General features: G+C 44.3%; 1 pseudogene; it reads left to right on the forward strand.

Annotated features, from left to right (window-relative positions):
- Nucleotides 1-2,143: 2,143 nt before the first annotated feature.
- LOC141445353 (uncharacterized) lies at nt 2,144-14,239 on the forward strand (annotated as a pseudogene).
- The last annotated feature ends 567 nt before the right edge of the window (nt 14,240-14,806 follow it).

The raw sequence follows: 14,806 nt of genomic DNA on the forward strand, positions 1-14,806 counted from the left end.
GTGCAGTGGTTAACTTTACAAGCGTATACAAGTTTATGGGTTCGATACCCACGGTAAGTTTTGTTAGCCTCAGATCAAATAAAAAGTAGAATACTTTTTATTTGATCTGAGTTGTTAGCAGACAAATATTTGTACAGTAGGTTAGGTACACGTACATACGGTCGAGGAAACTGTTTCGCGTACCAGGGTGGGATATTTTCATAATCAAGTTCGCTATGATTTCTTAGATTAGATTTTTAGAAAAATATGGCTCTGTCCATAAGGGTGTTACCAGACCAATCGATCGACGACGTCGATCAATCGATCGATCGATCGACGTCAATCGGTTCTACCATCGATCGATGATCGATCGATTGGTCTGGTCGAAACAATCGATCGACGTCGACCAATCGGTTCTACCATCGATCGATGCCGTCGATCGATGATCGATCGATTGGTCTGGTAACACCCTTAGGTTTTGCCGTTGTACGGTAAAAAATTCTAGAAAATGAAATATGAGAGGTAATGGTGGATGAACGATGACAGCGCGAAAGCCTATGATTTATTTGGCAGATGTATGAATCGTCAATATGACATTAGTAGCACAAAGGTTCCACCCTGGTATGTACATACAGGGTGTCCCAGAAGTACCACGTCACTGTACCAGACCTACATACGAATGTTTACTTGCATGTGCGTGTCCAGTGTTACGTATTTGTGAATGTAATAGATATATTTATTTATTAACCACAAATTGTGTTGTCAGTTATTATTTTTTCACATCTCATGCTCTTACTTCTCATACTTTTACTTTAGTCTCTGCATATCGGGACTAAAGCTCCCCTTTAATCTCTAGGGATTAGAGATTATTTCTCAATTGTCAAATAATGAGATACGATACACACCTATCATGTACAAAGGTCCCTTTGCAGAATCTCCGTCAGACGGCACATAATGTATTACATATTTTCAAGTTGTCGAATAGGCATGCACCATTTTTTTTCTTCCCTATATTTGGCTGCAGCTGAAAATCAGCGCCGTACCTCAGCATTGCTGAGCTGCCAGCCCTTTCGGCTAGCTATATAAGATTACTTAAACATTAAGTTATGTACCTGATCTATGTATATTACCGAATACACATTTTCTTTCTAGAAAATAAAGCTGATGTAGCGGATGTAGAGAACCTTAGCGCCATCTAGGTCTTCAAGTAAAACAACTGCTACATCCTGCATCGCATGTAGGTACTATCGAAGTTTCTAAACTTGGATGCATAAAATACAACTTCCAACTTTTTTCTTCTGACATAACATCTACCTGGAGAGGAATATTTTTATCGTGCGCCTTCCCCCAGACGTTCATTCATATTCATTACTTAACAAATTTTGTTGTAGAGAGGAAAGCGCACTTTTAGTACTATTCTCCGGTTTTGTGATTGAAAATAATCAAAAAAATGGATGAACTTCGGCGCTTACAGCCGGAAACATCCCACGGAGAATTTGTATGGCTGGATGTTTTTTAATCTTTCACGCAAAAACTACTGAACGTACTTGCATTAAATTTGGCATACAGGTAATATTATACCCTGGATTAACATATTATTATTATTTAGACTCAATTGATAGGCTACCATAGGCGTACGCAGGGGGGGCAGGGGAGGGCTCTAATTCTGTGCGAGCGGAGTCGCGGACAAAAGCTAGTGTAATTATAGCCTTGACCGTTAAGTTTTGCACACGTGACAGTCGTGCACGGGTGCACGCCTATAATTAACGGCTACCGCTACACTTTTGCGCCGAGGGCTGTAGGAAATATATTTTTCGTGGCTTTATTTTTTTTTGCTCTAGCAACACTGTTTTTATACCCCTTCTAACTCGCATGCAGATTATTAAACAATTTCCGAACGTAGTGTGGCATAATGAACTCATACCGTGGTCTTTTATAATGACAACTATTGTCAGAGTCAGTCAGTAGAGGACGCTATTACCGGATACTCTGTACTTTTAAGTGCAATAAAGTGTGACAAATTAAATTAAGTGCTCTTGCATACGTAACAAATCTAAATATATTTTTATTTAATAATATTACAGTGATTTTGTTAACGTGAGATCGTTTTTTTGGTAATAAGTTTCTAGATTGAGACATTTCTAGACAAAGTCAAGCCTTTGTCTTTGTGTGGGTGTAAATTCTTTCAGTAAATCTGTAGTGTGCGTGCAACAGAACTCGCTTGTCGCGTTGCGGTGCTTGTGCTTTCTACAATTTGACTTTCATCGCCTCGTAAGTTTGGGAATTATATATCTTATTGTGTATTTAGTGTCTTAAAGAATCAAGCAATATATTGTGTAGAAGACTTGGCAAGTAATCTGATGAGGAGTCTCAGAATTCGCTGTGATCATTCGATCGGATCGTGTCGATGCGTCACCTTTGTGTGCCATTTCACGAGTTCCGTATTTATATTCGAGAATCTAAGAGCATCTCATGAACAAAGCTAAGGTCACGGGTCCGTGTAAGGAGCGGTGGAAGGCTTCTCGCGAGTTGGCGTTGCGTGCATTATAACCTCGTCTGAGCAGCGATGTAGGGAGGAAGTGGCTCGTAAGCGTCTGCGGCGGCGGCTCCCGTGATTGGCCGCGGATCTTCCTCGTATTGTATCCGCCGTTATTCTCTTTGTGCCATTTGCGAATTACATCGCCGTCTCCTTGTAGCATTCCTTTCTCGACAAACTGGTTGCAGAATCAGGTCAGATTAGAGTAGTGGGTAGTTCCATTTTGGCGTAATAAGGTCTAGGTTTTATGGATGTATGACTAGATGAGAACCTTGTAAAGTGACCTAAAATAAATTAGTCACAGTGCTGATTGAATTTATTTTTTAAAAGTTCAAGTGTAAGGCCACCGGTCAGCTGTTTGCAGACTGGTGCTCACTGCCACTTGCTGTTTTCAATATATTTACTGGCAAAATATTTACAGTCCAATATGCCTACCTAATTATGTTAATATCCATTTGCAAAAAATATTTAACTGCTGTTTGATTTTGATCAATACATTTTTTGGTTGCAACAAAAAACTATGCCATTAGATTTTGCTGCATTTGTAATCATCTAAAGATTATTACTTTCTAGCCTCTACTACTGGATCTAGTTGTAGGCTGTACTTACTAAATGTTCAAGCAGAGATGCTGTCAAAAGCTTGTTCACATAATATCATAAATGTGGAAAAATATATTTCTACATGCTACTTTTATACATTTGTATTATTCTGTACACACTATCCAATAGGTGTGTGACATACAATTTGATGCTGTAAAATAATAACAAACAATGCTCAAAAATAAGTCGCTAGCACTTACTTTACATGATTAGTAAGTTTTTTCAATGTGATATCAATTTGTAAGAAAAGATGGCAACATTTTGTTGGACCACTTAACCAGGTTGGACTGTAGCAAAGGGGGCACAGTTTTTTTTTTACCATAACAAAGTCATAATGACACATATTTTAAGTAATCAAAAATGGCCGAGATAAAGGGACCCAAAGTTTTGAATTTTTTGCAAGGAGCCGGGGAAAGTCATGATGACATATTATAAATGACGTTATTGTATAGAATATGTTAAAATAAGCGTATTTTATTTGATAAAAAAAAAATCTATAATAAAAAATGGCCGAGATATAGGGACCCAAAGTTTAATTTTAGGTACGATGAGCAAAGCGAGGAGTGGTTAGTATGAATTGTGACCACAACGCACGAGCCGAGTGAGCGTAGCGAGCGTGCCGAGGCAGCGGCCGTCGAAGTGCCAGAACCGAATTAAGCCATTAATTTTAGCTATTGTTTGATCAAAATATGTTGAATGCTCATTTTCTTTTTTCTACATCTCCTATCTCATCTGTAGTTGGTCACAGAGAAAAGTACCCCTATTAAAAGATGCTCATTTTAAAGATGCTCTAATTATAACAATCCTTTAAAATATGGCTTATACTAACATAAAAAAAAAATGGTTTCAAATTTTCTAATTTTGCTTGAAATTTTTGTCCAAATTTTTTTTTTATTTTTTATCACTTTTTTGCGAAAATATGGCTATGTATTTTTTGATGCCTATGTTTTAACGCGTTTTAAGCAATAAAAAGAAATTGTATGGTGCCCCCTTTGGTATAATAGTCTGCCCTTAACCACACAATTGGGTTTGCATCATTGAAAAATGTTAGTAAATTTTTGTTGCCAATATTTTTAAACTAAACACACAACACTTGAATTTCTAATCTGAAATAATGTTTAATTACAGACGGCATCCACGTCTCTATGCAATTAGTATTTTTTAACACTTTGTTAATGTCACTAATTTTAAACAATTCAAACTGTCCCAGTACTGTTGTTAACTGCAGCTAAGGACTAAAGGGTTAAGCTAGGTTTGAGCTTGACCGTGTTCAGCATCTTTGTTTTGCTGAAATTTAATTCACAACTACTATATAAACAGTTGCGCAACCAGAGCGACAAAACAAATCAGGTGACACACGGAAATTCCTTGGAAGCTCCTAATTATTTCACAAAATTCTGTGCAGCAATGTTTATGCTGATGACTCATCATATATTTTGCCTGTTTACTAAATTTCACTCCTTGTTTTGAAGAGATTCATCCTATTTTAAATCGCAAAAGGTAGCTTATATGACTAATGCTGATTATTGCTGATTCAGCACACAATTTACTTAAATTGATATTATTATAAAACATTTCAATTTCACATTTAGTATATTGGCATGAGAAGAGATCCCACAACGCCTTCAAGTGTTACCACATTCCTTCAAATATTCTTCTTTTCTTTCTTTTTTTGTTTAACATCTCACAATATTCGGTTGCTTGTTTGCTTCAAATGTTACAAGTTAATGTTGATCCACTTTCATAGGTCAGATTGCCTTGAAATTTGGTATACCCTCCTAACGCCCAGAGTCCTTTATAAAGGACTTATTGTAATTTTAAATCAAACTATCATAAATGACATAAAGTTTGATGTTCATAAATCAAACATTTGACTTGGGCGTTATGAGGATACATAAAAATGTAGGTTGGATATGGATAATAAAGTACAGTCAACAAAAGTACTGTCAGAAAAAAAGCTTGTCTTAGAAATGAAAGTTTTAACTAACTGTTTTTACATTTTACATATGTAACCTTTTGTAACCAATTAAAATAAACCTTGAAGTTACAGTAATAAAAGTTATATTCTCCATTTAAATTCCAAATCTTTTGCTTGCTTGGAGTATTCCTGAATTTTAAATTACCAAATTTTAATGAAAACTCTTTAAATAATTTATTTAATTTATTGATTGATTGATTTATTTATTTAGCTATCGTAAGGTCGCGGGTGAGCAAGGAAATTCTTTAAGTTCATTGAAAACTCTTTAGTTATCTGCATAGATAGAGAATACAGATGAGCAGACTCTCCTTTCGTATTATACTAGTATTAGTTGTTGATCGGAGTCATGAGTTATGATTGCGTCGGCCGCGGCGGTGCGGATTGTTTTCGGGTTAGATCGCGGTCAGGTCGGGCTCGGTGCACGCAGAATGAGGACAGGGCAGAGGCTGCGCCCGCTGCACCGCGGCGCTGGCGGCGGCGGCGGCGGCGGCGGCGCAGGTGCCGCGGATGTGGGTCAATGGTAGCGGCGCTCCATCGAGCGCGGGCCGCGGCCCCGCCGCAACTAGGTCGCGCCCCGCCCGCGCCTCGCCGCGCCCGCCGCCAGCCGTGCAATATGCAGCGACCGGCGTCACCACGCGTGTGCCGTTGCTACAGTCATACGTTCTTGCTGACATCTTATTCGATTTAATCTACCTTTTATATGTTGATTTTTTCTATAGGCTGGAAAACGTAGCAGTCGTAAATTTTTGATTAAGAATCTTATACAATGTTAGGTACTTCTCGATTTCTCTTGGCTGTTATGATTCTGGTTGGCTTCTACAAACATGAACCCGAACCTAAGTCCACTCCACGATAAACTGATGCAGAGCGGTCGATTCGACGTCCTTTAGCAGCAATACACATGTACAAACTTTTTTAACACCAAATAAATCTATTCTATTCTATTCTAATCAATATTGTAGTAGCTGGTGGAGTTGTTTGGTGAAGACATTCAAAGTCCGCCGCCGCCGCAGTTTTTTTAAGGAGTAACATGATGTCGGAGCACGTGCCGGCGGCGGGCGCGGCGCACTTATTGACTTGTTGCCGCGCCGGGCGCCGGCTCGGCCTCCATCCATTATCCTCACCTCACGGCCTATTGTCTGCCGGTTGTTGCCAATGACTTCGAAGCCGCACAACTTACTTCGCGGTACTCGCTCAGGACTCGAGCCATTTTCGGGGTGCTCTTTTTTTCATCTAGGTCTGATAACTTTTGTATAAGCTGAATGCATATCAAATTCCTCTAATTAATAAATGCTGACTTCCATCCAGTCTAATCTAAACCATACATTTCTTTCCACTTTCATCATTAAGTTCCTATTTTAGCAAAGAAAATAATATTTTAACAAAAAAAAAACAGTGCCATACTCGCACAATATTAGGGACTAGATTTACCATGTTATTTTAAAACCCCCTTCACTTTACTTTACTTCAGTTTTTTTAAGTACCTACTACCTACCTACGGAACACTAAAAATGATACTGGTTAAACATCTTTTACTTCAGACCTTGTCGTTCTTAACCTGCGCTGCGGGTGACTCGGAACACAAGTAAACATGTCATGTCTTTTAATAATTACAAAACATATTCAAAACAAAAAATCTGTGCTGTTAATGTGCCAAACACCTGGCGACAGAGCGCCTTACGGGTCGTGCTGGCGGCGGCGCTCTGTCGGCAGACTGACGTCGCTATTGTGAGGCCTAATTAGTGAAACTCTTTTACAACCTAGTCTATCGCCAAGATGTTGCGATTGCGACGCGATTAACCGTGACCCGCCTCAACATTTGACAATATTCGTGGACGCAAAGACGACTAGTGAAACAATGAAAGGTTATCCGGTAAACGAAACACCGGGGCTTCATCTGCACTATAAATAGGCGTGGAGTCCGAGTTGAGTGCACCCGTGCGTGTGCCGTGTAGCACGGGGCACGGAGTCGAGCGCGGCCGATGACTCAGGCTGCTGGCTGAGTCCCACCCGTTGGAGAACAACGAGGGCTCTCAACGTTTTCTTTGAGCGAACGCGATCAAGACGTATTTTGTAACCGAAAACTTACACTAAGGGTACAGGTTTCAGAATTTTTCGAAAAGTTACTTCTACAACCCGCGAAAAAAACTCCGCCACGGTGCTATTACTTTGATTGAACTTTGGATCAACTCTTCGGCCAGCGCGTTTGAAATCTTTCAGCGTGCTCACCGCACTCATAAGGTGTGGTGCACCTAAACTATGCATGAATGCGCTTCTTCAGTTTAAATTTACGGAAACCCTAGTGTCCACCGCGCCGCGCCGCGTCGTTCACGTTACATAAATGCTCGCAGACTAGCACAATATTAATAATATACCTAATAAAAATTAATAAATGTAGACTTTATAATGTCCGACTGATCGTTCATACGAAAACATGTAATTCAATAAATCCCAAATTAAAAGCAACCGATGTGTTTCGATAATCCGATTGCGAATTGAGAGTATGGTACAGTCGAGTTCATAATCTTGTGAGCAAATATTTGATCAAAAATATCTGAACGCGACTCTATTGCAAACGGCAGAAGCGTGTTCAGAAAATTTTGATCATATTTTTGCTCACTACTTTATGAACTCGACTGTACTTGATTTGAGGTATTATTGTGTTATCGGTATCGCGCAGTTTTGCTGTACCTATCCAATCAAATCGGCAAACAGTTGTCTATAGTGTTTTATATGAAAATCAGTCTCGACGGGGCGATGAGCGATTAACGAATATCACGTAGCGGGCGGCGGCGCGGGGCTCGCGCGGCGGGGTCGGCGCCCGCGGCCCGACCCTCGCTCGGGGGTGCTCCGCGTAGTGCAGGGTCGCTGACTCCCGCCTGCCGCTGCAATATGTCGATACCCGGGCGCCCGGGATAGACCCGCCGCCACTCGGGAGTCCCTGCGCCCCCGACGTCGAAATGCGAAACCATGAATTTATAACAATCAAGTAGACAGATGACGGAGTGGTCCGGGCGGAGGCCGCGACCTTGCAGCGGCCGCGCCAAGGTCTCCGCGGCCGTCGACCCGCGACACATCGGCCGCCGCCGCGCCAGAATACTGACGCGCGTCAACGTATTTCGGCATAGCGACTCGCACAATTATAATCTGCCAACGGAAAACTACTCTATGCGTCCCTGACTCCATAAGTTCAAACTTTGACCCCGCACCGGAGCAGAGGTTCAGGTGTACCGGTGCAGGGCGTGAAGTGAGATGAGATGAGCGGCGCGGGCGACGACCGGGGCCCACCTGCCGGGCTGCCGGCCGCCGCCGCCGCAGACAGGCGCGAGCGACCCGTCGCCAACTCGTATCTTAGGTATCCGAGGCTTGTTGTTTGCGCTCCCGCGGGCCGCGGAGTATCGACCAACACACCGGTCGGGGCTGACGCTCGCTCACCGGACGCCGTGCGAGTCGCCGCTCGCCATCGTGCGCGTTACAATACAAGTATTAGCAAAAAACTAGTTGCGTTCCAGTGTGCGTGTGTGCATTAAGTCGCTCCGACGACCTCTCGGCGCGCCGGGATTCACAAAACTCGGTGCTAACATTGCGTCGAGTTTCTCAAAAGTTCTTGAAAAAAGTTAAGCCTGTGCCAAAACTAGCGGCTAGCATGACGTTTCAACGTTATATTTAGTAAGTGTTGTAAAGAATAATGTTACGTAAATAATTGTTTATCATCAGTTTATTTTGTTGATAAATCGCCTTGTTTATGGATCGCGCGAAGTCAGGATTGTTTGCGTTTATTCTCGAATGAGCCTTCAGTATCGTCAGGCGGTGGTTCTTTTCTGCTAATTTGACGATTGATTTTTAGGTAAATTAAAAATTAAAAAATTGTATTAAATTGCATTGTTTACGTCTCTATGCAGCTATGATGAGGCGCCGCCGCCGTTTCACATATAACGAATGGAAAATTGTAGAAATCTGAATTCAGTAGTAAGAGCACACTGCAACAATCAGCTGGGGGTGTGGGCCATAGGGCTGTATGCTGTTGTTTTCAATTATTTTGAGATTATAAATATCACAGGTGCAACAAAATTATAAAAGTGATGTTGCAAACTTTGTGATAACTATTGCAAATTATTGCGAAATTAGGACATGTATTTTAAATGCAAATTTTTGCATGTGGTAGGACCTCGTGCAAGGTCCGCCCGGATTGCTACCACCATCTTGCTCGCTAATCCTGCCGTGAAGCAGCAGTACTTGCACTGTTGTGTTTCGGCGTGGAGAGTAAGACAGCCGGTGAAATTACTGGCACTTGAGGTATCCCATCTTAGGCCTCTAGGTTGGCAACGCATCTGCAATACCCCTGGTGTTGCAGATGTTTATGGGCGGTGGTGATCTCTTACCATCAGGAGACCCACTTGCTCGTTTGCCATCCAGTCGAATAAAAAAAAATACCTATCTAAGTACTTAACAAAACAACTAAGTTATCAAAATATTATTGTAAACTCAAATTGCGCAGCATGCACAAAATGCGACACGCCGCGGGTCGCGCGGGTCGCGCGGGTCGCGGCGCGGCTGCGCAGCCGCAACTCCACAACATGACTACGCCACTCAAACTCAAGTCACGGCTCCCCCTCCATTCTAAAGGATGTCCCAAAAAGGAAGCAAGATTTGAAATTGATGAAAAACACTTTTTTTTTTCGTTATAATATATTTGTATATAAAATCTTGAAATACATAAAATAGGATTATTTGTGGAATAATACGTCAGGCCAATGTCCTCCTAGGCTTTGCTGGCGCATACGCACTCTTTTGTCGAAATTTTCTATGACCATTTTGCATAGATGCGGCTGAATTTCTCCAATGCAGCGTCGAATTTCCTCTTTTAAAGCATTGCCATTTGAACGGCTTGTTTTTGGACGACCAGTGGAATGAACATCATGAATTGATCCACTGTCCCTGAATTTTGCAACCACTCTGCTCACAGTTGATGAAGTCAAGTCAATATTCCGACCATATTTTGCACGGAATTTTCGAACCGTACACGCCCAATTTCTTTTGAAATATTGTTGAACGCGTTGATCTTTCGTAAAACCCGCCATTTTTACAAACCCTAAATATTCAGCTGTCAAATAGTTTTTTTTAGGGTTGCCAGCGCTAAAATACAAAAATGGCGGCAAATTTAAATGTTGCGTCCTTTTTGGGACACCCGAAATAAGATCCTGTGCACTGCACCGGAATTTTTACTGTGTTGTTGCAGCGGCAATGTGTCGTCGTTCGTCGAATATTAACCCCAACTTGGGCCTGCGTGACCTTCAGAGAGATGCATCATGTTTTCCTTAAAGCGGGTTGTGTTATTTTTATAATTTGGAGGATAGAACTTATATATGGTGTACATAGAAGGTGTTGTAGTAAATAGCAGTTCCATACATTCAGCGATCAGAGGCATGTGAATTTTTTTGGCTTAACACATTAAGCGTTAAAAATAAACTACTTCATTAATATTATTATTCAATTATCAAATTGAAATGTATATGTAGGTAAATAATATATTCAAGAGTACGTACAACATTAATCACGTGAAACAGGGCCAAAACTAGTGCGATGACGGTAACGTTTAATTACAGCTAATTATCATTGTCATTTAATAATGATAATGAGGTCATTATAATTTATTTATAATACGAGTTATCATTGAATTCTTTGTTTATAATTGAATTGAACGCGCTTCCTCCGCGGAGCGCCTCGTTTCTCCTGCGATTCGCTTCCATTAGGTACTTGTCATCCTCGATTCCGTTCAAATAATGTAAGTCTGCAGTATGGAAAATATGTCCTTTACATCTTACAGGTCCTGTTGTAGCTACCTACAATAGGACCTGCAGGGCTACTACGAAACTCTAAACTTGAAGTTCGTGTCATGCGGTCCCTCTGACACTTATACTATTTAATACGAGAGCGAGAGAGACGGTACTATACGAACTTCGAGTTTCGTAGTAGCCCTGCTGTAGATTAGGAGTAGTTTGGTAACGTACCTACTCGTCCGGTACCAGTTTATGGGTTTGTGCAGAAAGGTGCCAGATTTATTACGTTCGGTAATGTTTGTCGGTGTTCCTCACAGAACTAATAAAATAAAAGGAATAGTATGTAATAGTAAGTAAAGTTGTCTTGCGTATTTCTTCTTACAAGCAATGTCGCCACTTTTTCCTCTCCTACTATCGCGCTGTCATTGCGCGAGATTTATATTCCTGTTATCATTAGTTGAGTGGTGGTCCTGACTGCTGCTGCTGAGTGGCACCGGCTAGAGTTGATGTTGTGTGTGGTCGCAGGCTTTCGTGCGGAGGCGACCTGGGTCGACTGAGCACGCAGCTGGCGGGGGCGGGTGCGGCGGCGGAGCGCGCGGACGACCGGCCGACAAGACGGACAGCGCGCGGCAACCGGGGCCCGTGCTGCGAGCCTCGGGGCGGACTCCTGTCCCCCCCCACAGGCGCCGCTGGGTCCCGCCCTCTTCTCTAAGGGAACACGATGTGCCCGACGGAGATGTTAAACACGACATCATATTCCGAAAGGTAACTAGTCTATTCTAATCCAGTCTTTATTTTAGAGTCTCTGAACTCTCTTAGAGGCTTGAGCCGAGCAAACAGCTTCATGTCCACACTAATACACAATGCAACACAATACAATGTGTAAAACAAATATTTTGAATAAACAATTTCAATAAGACAGAAAAAAACGTTGATCGGCTCCGCTTCGCTCTTTTGCGTGGAGATTGAGCTTTTTGTATCGGCTTACTAAATGTGAGGAGACTCTTGTAATATGCATTAGTTATAAAAGAAACTTGTTGACGAAAAATCAAGGTTTGTAGTTTTTTGGATGTTTAGGTAATGAACTGTCAAGTTCAAGCCTATTAGTATTCACTATTCACCTCGCGTCAACGCCTAAGTAATTTTTAAAAAAGCCTGGAATTTTTGTCGACATCGTTTTCGTTGCGCCATCTGCATCTCGTAACATCGGGCCGGACCCGGAGCCGGGGCCGCGCCCGTTGAGCCTCCGCCGCCGCCGCCACTGACGCTTCCGTCGCGCAGGTCCGCGGCATCCTCAACAAGCTCACGCCGGAGAAGTTCCAAAAGCTGAGCGATGACCTGCTGGGGCTGGAGCTGGACTCGGACAAGGTGCTGAAGGGCGTCATCCTGCTGATCTTCGAGAAGGCGCTGGACGAGCCCAAGTACTCCAGCATGTACGCGCAGCTCTGCAAGCGGCTGTCCGAGGAGGCGCCCAACCTCGAGCCGGCGCCGCAGCCCTGCACGTTCCGGCTGCTGCTGCTCAACAAGTGCCGCGCCGAGTTCGAGAACCGCGCGCAGGCCTTCGCCGCCTTCGAGGAGCGCGCGCTGGCGCCCGAGGACGAGGAGCGGCGCCATCTCGCCAAGTGCAAGATGCTCGGCAACATCAAGTTCATCGGCGAGCTCGGCAAGCTGGAGATCCTGGCCGAGTCCATCCTGCACCGCTGCATCCAGAACCTGCTGGCGCGCCGCGCCGCCGCCGACCACCACGAGGACCTGGAGTGCCTGGCCCAGCTGGTGCGCACCTGCGGCCGCGTCCTCGACTCGGAGCGCGGCCGCGGCCTCATGGACCAGTACTTCGCGCGCATCGAGACGCTGTCGCAGTCGCGCGAGCTGGCGCCGCGCATACGGTTCATGCTGAGGGACGTGGTCGAGCTGCGGCGCGGCGGCTGGACCCCGCGCGCCGCCGTCAGCGCCGAGGGGCCCGTGCCCATCCAGCAGCTGCGCCACGACCACGAGCCGCGCCGCGACACGCGCCACGACCGCGACCGTGACCGCGACCGCGACCGGCACGGCGACGCGCTGTTCCGGTCGCACCGCTCGCGCCCGCTCGACGACGTGCTGGCCGGGCTCGCGCTGCAGCCGCCCTCGCGCTGGTGCCGCCGCCCGACAAGCTGTTCGGCAACGGGTTCGGCGGGCGCGACGCGTTCCGGCAGCGCTCGGCGCCGTCCGCGCCCTCGTACTACGCGCACCAGCGGCCGGCGCACTTCGGCAAGCACGCGGCCGCCAACGGCAAGGAGCCGCCGCGGCTGCACAAGGCGCGCCTGCCGGCCGCCGGCGCCGGCGCGCTCGAGGACGTGCAGATGCGCCCCGCCGCATATTCGCTCATGTTCACCGCCTCCGCCAACCGCCTGCCCAAGCAGCACGCGCCGGCGCCGCCGCTGCTGCTGCCGCCGCCCGCGCCGCAGAGTGAGTACCGTCAGCCTGCTATACATCCTTCTACTCGTCTGTGTTTTCATTACTCTGATTCGAACGATTCACCTTTTTTTACTTTTCAACCCCCGACGCAAAAAAGAGGGGTGTTATAAGTTTGACCGCTATGTGTGTCTGTGTGTCTGTCTGTCTGTGGCACCGTAGCTCTTAAACGGGTGAACCGATTTGAATGCGGTTTTATTTATTTATTTGAGAGCCGGTTTTCTAGCGATGGTTCTTAGACATGTTTTATCAAAATCGGTTTAGCCGTTTTTGAGATATTGAACTTTGAAGTGACAAAGTCGGAGGTTTTCCAACTTTTTGATGGTAAGGTTATGTTTAACGCGCCCGCCTCGCGCCTCGCGGCGACATATACGAAACTGACTGGTTTTGGTACATTAGTAAAACATCTGAGTTAGCTAGACGTGATGCACGGTACACTCAGAATAGTGGTGGCATTGGCAAGCATCGCCGGCTATAATACCTACACGTCTGTGCTCGACACTAACAAAGGTTTCATATAAATAAAAAATCTATTCTCTTACATAATGGAATGCACACATATCTAAACAAAACACAAGATATTTAATAAACTAAATGATGGAGAGTGGAGGTTAAAGATATGTGTAATATAAATAATCAATATATTGATGTGTACGTTGGTGCATTGCAGAGAGCCTGGGCGCGGGCGCGGGGCTGCCGGGCGGCGCGCTGCTCAAGGAGCCCGCCATCACCATCAAGCCCGCGCCCGACAAGAGGGACAAGCCCAAGAAGGATAAGGTGCGTCCCCCACCCCCACCCCCACCCCATCACACGGGCTTCACTTACCAAGCTGTGCCACTACATCGTATTTGCCGGCTGAATATACCTACGAACTAACATATTCAGCAGTCTTAATGCCTTATTCATAAAAAGTTAGAGCCTCCTTGAAGGCTCCTTGAAGGCCCGATGCTAAAAAAGATGATTCATAAACGTCTGTTAGCGCTAATCAGTCGATCAAGGCTCTGCTAAAGTTAGAGGACCGTAGACCCTCCCTTTATCTCCCTGCTAAGTCACAAAATGGCCGCCACAAGTTTGAACAGCTGACTTTGACAAGAGCAAAAAACCATACCGAAGATATTTTTAGTGAAGGGGGGTTACGCAAAGATTAAAAAAAAATCAGGAAAAAATATATCAGGAATTAGTATTTAAAAATCCTCTAAATTAGGTAGTTCTTACTGCTACTTTACTAACAATAAATATAAAAAAATAAAATTAGGATGATTAACATAATTACGACTTTTTGCACTTAGGTACAACATAAACATGCGGATCGGAAATGGCGGGAAATCAAACATATCGCTTTTTAAATTTTTTTCTGCTAATTTGCTGTCACTGCTGTCAATTTTTTTTTTAACTATCGGGATTTTTTTGAATAAGGCTGCTGGTACAGCCTTATTCAAAAAAACCTTAATTGAGGTTTGATCGGTCTGTTACTTAGCAGAC

Source organism: Choristoneura fumiferana, chromosome 2 (genome assembly GCF_025370935.1).
Source record: "Choristoneura fumiferana chromosome 2, NRCan_CFum_1, whole genome shotgun sequence".
Classification (NCBI taxonomy): domain Eukaryota; kingdom Metazoa; phylum Arthropoda; class Insecta; order Lepidoptera; family Tortricidae; genus Choristoneura; species Choristoneura fumiferana.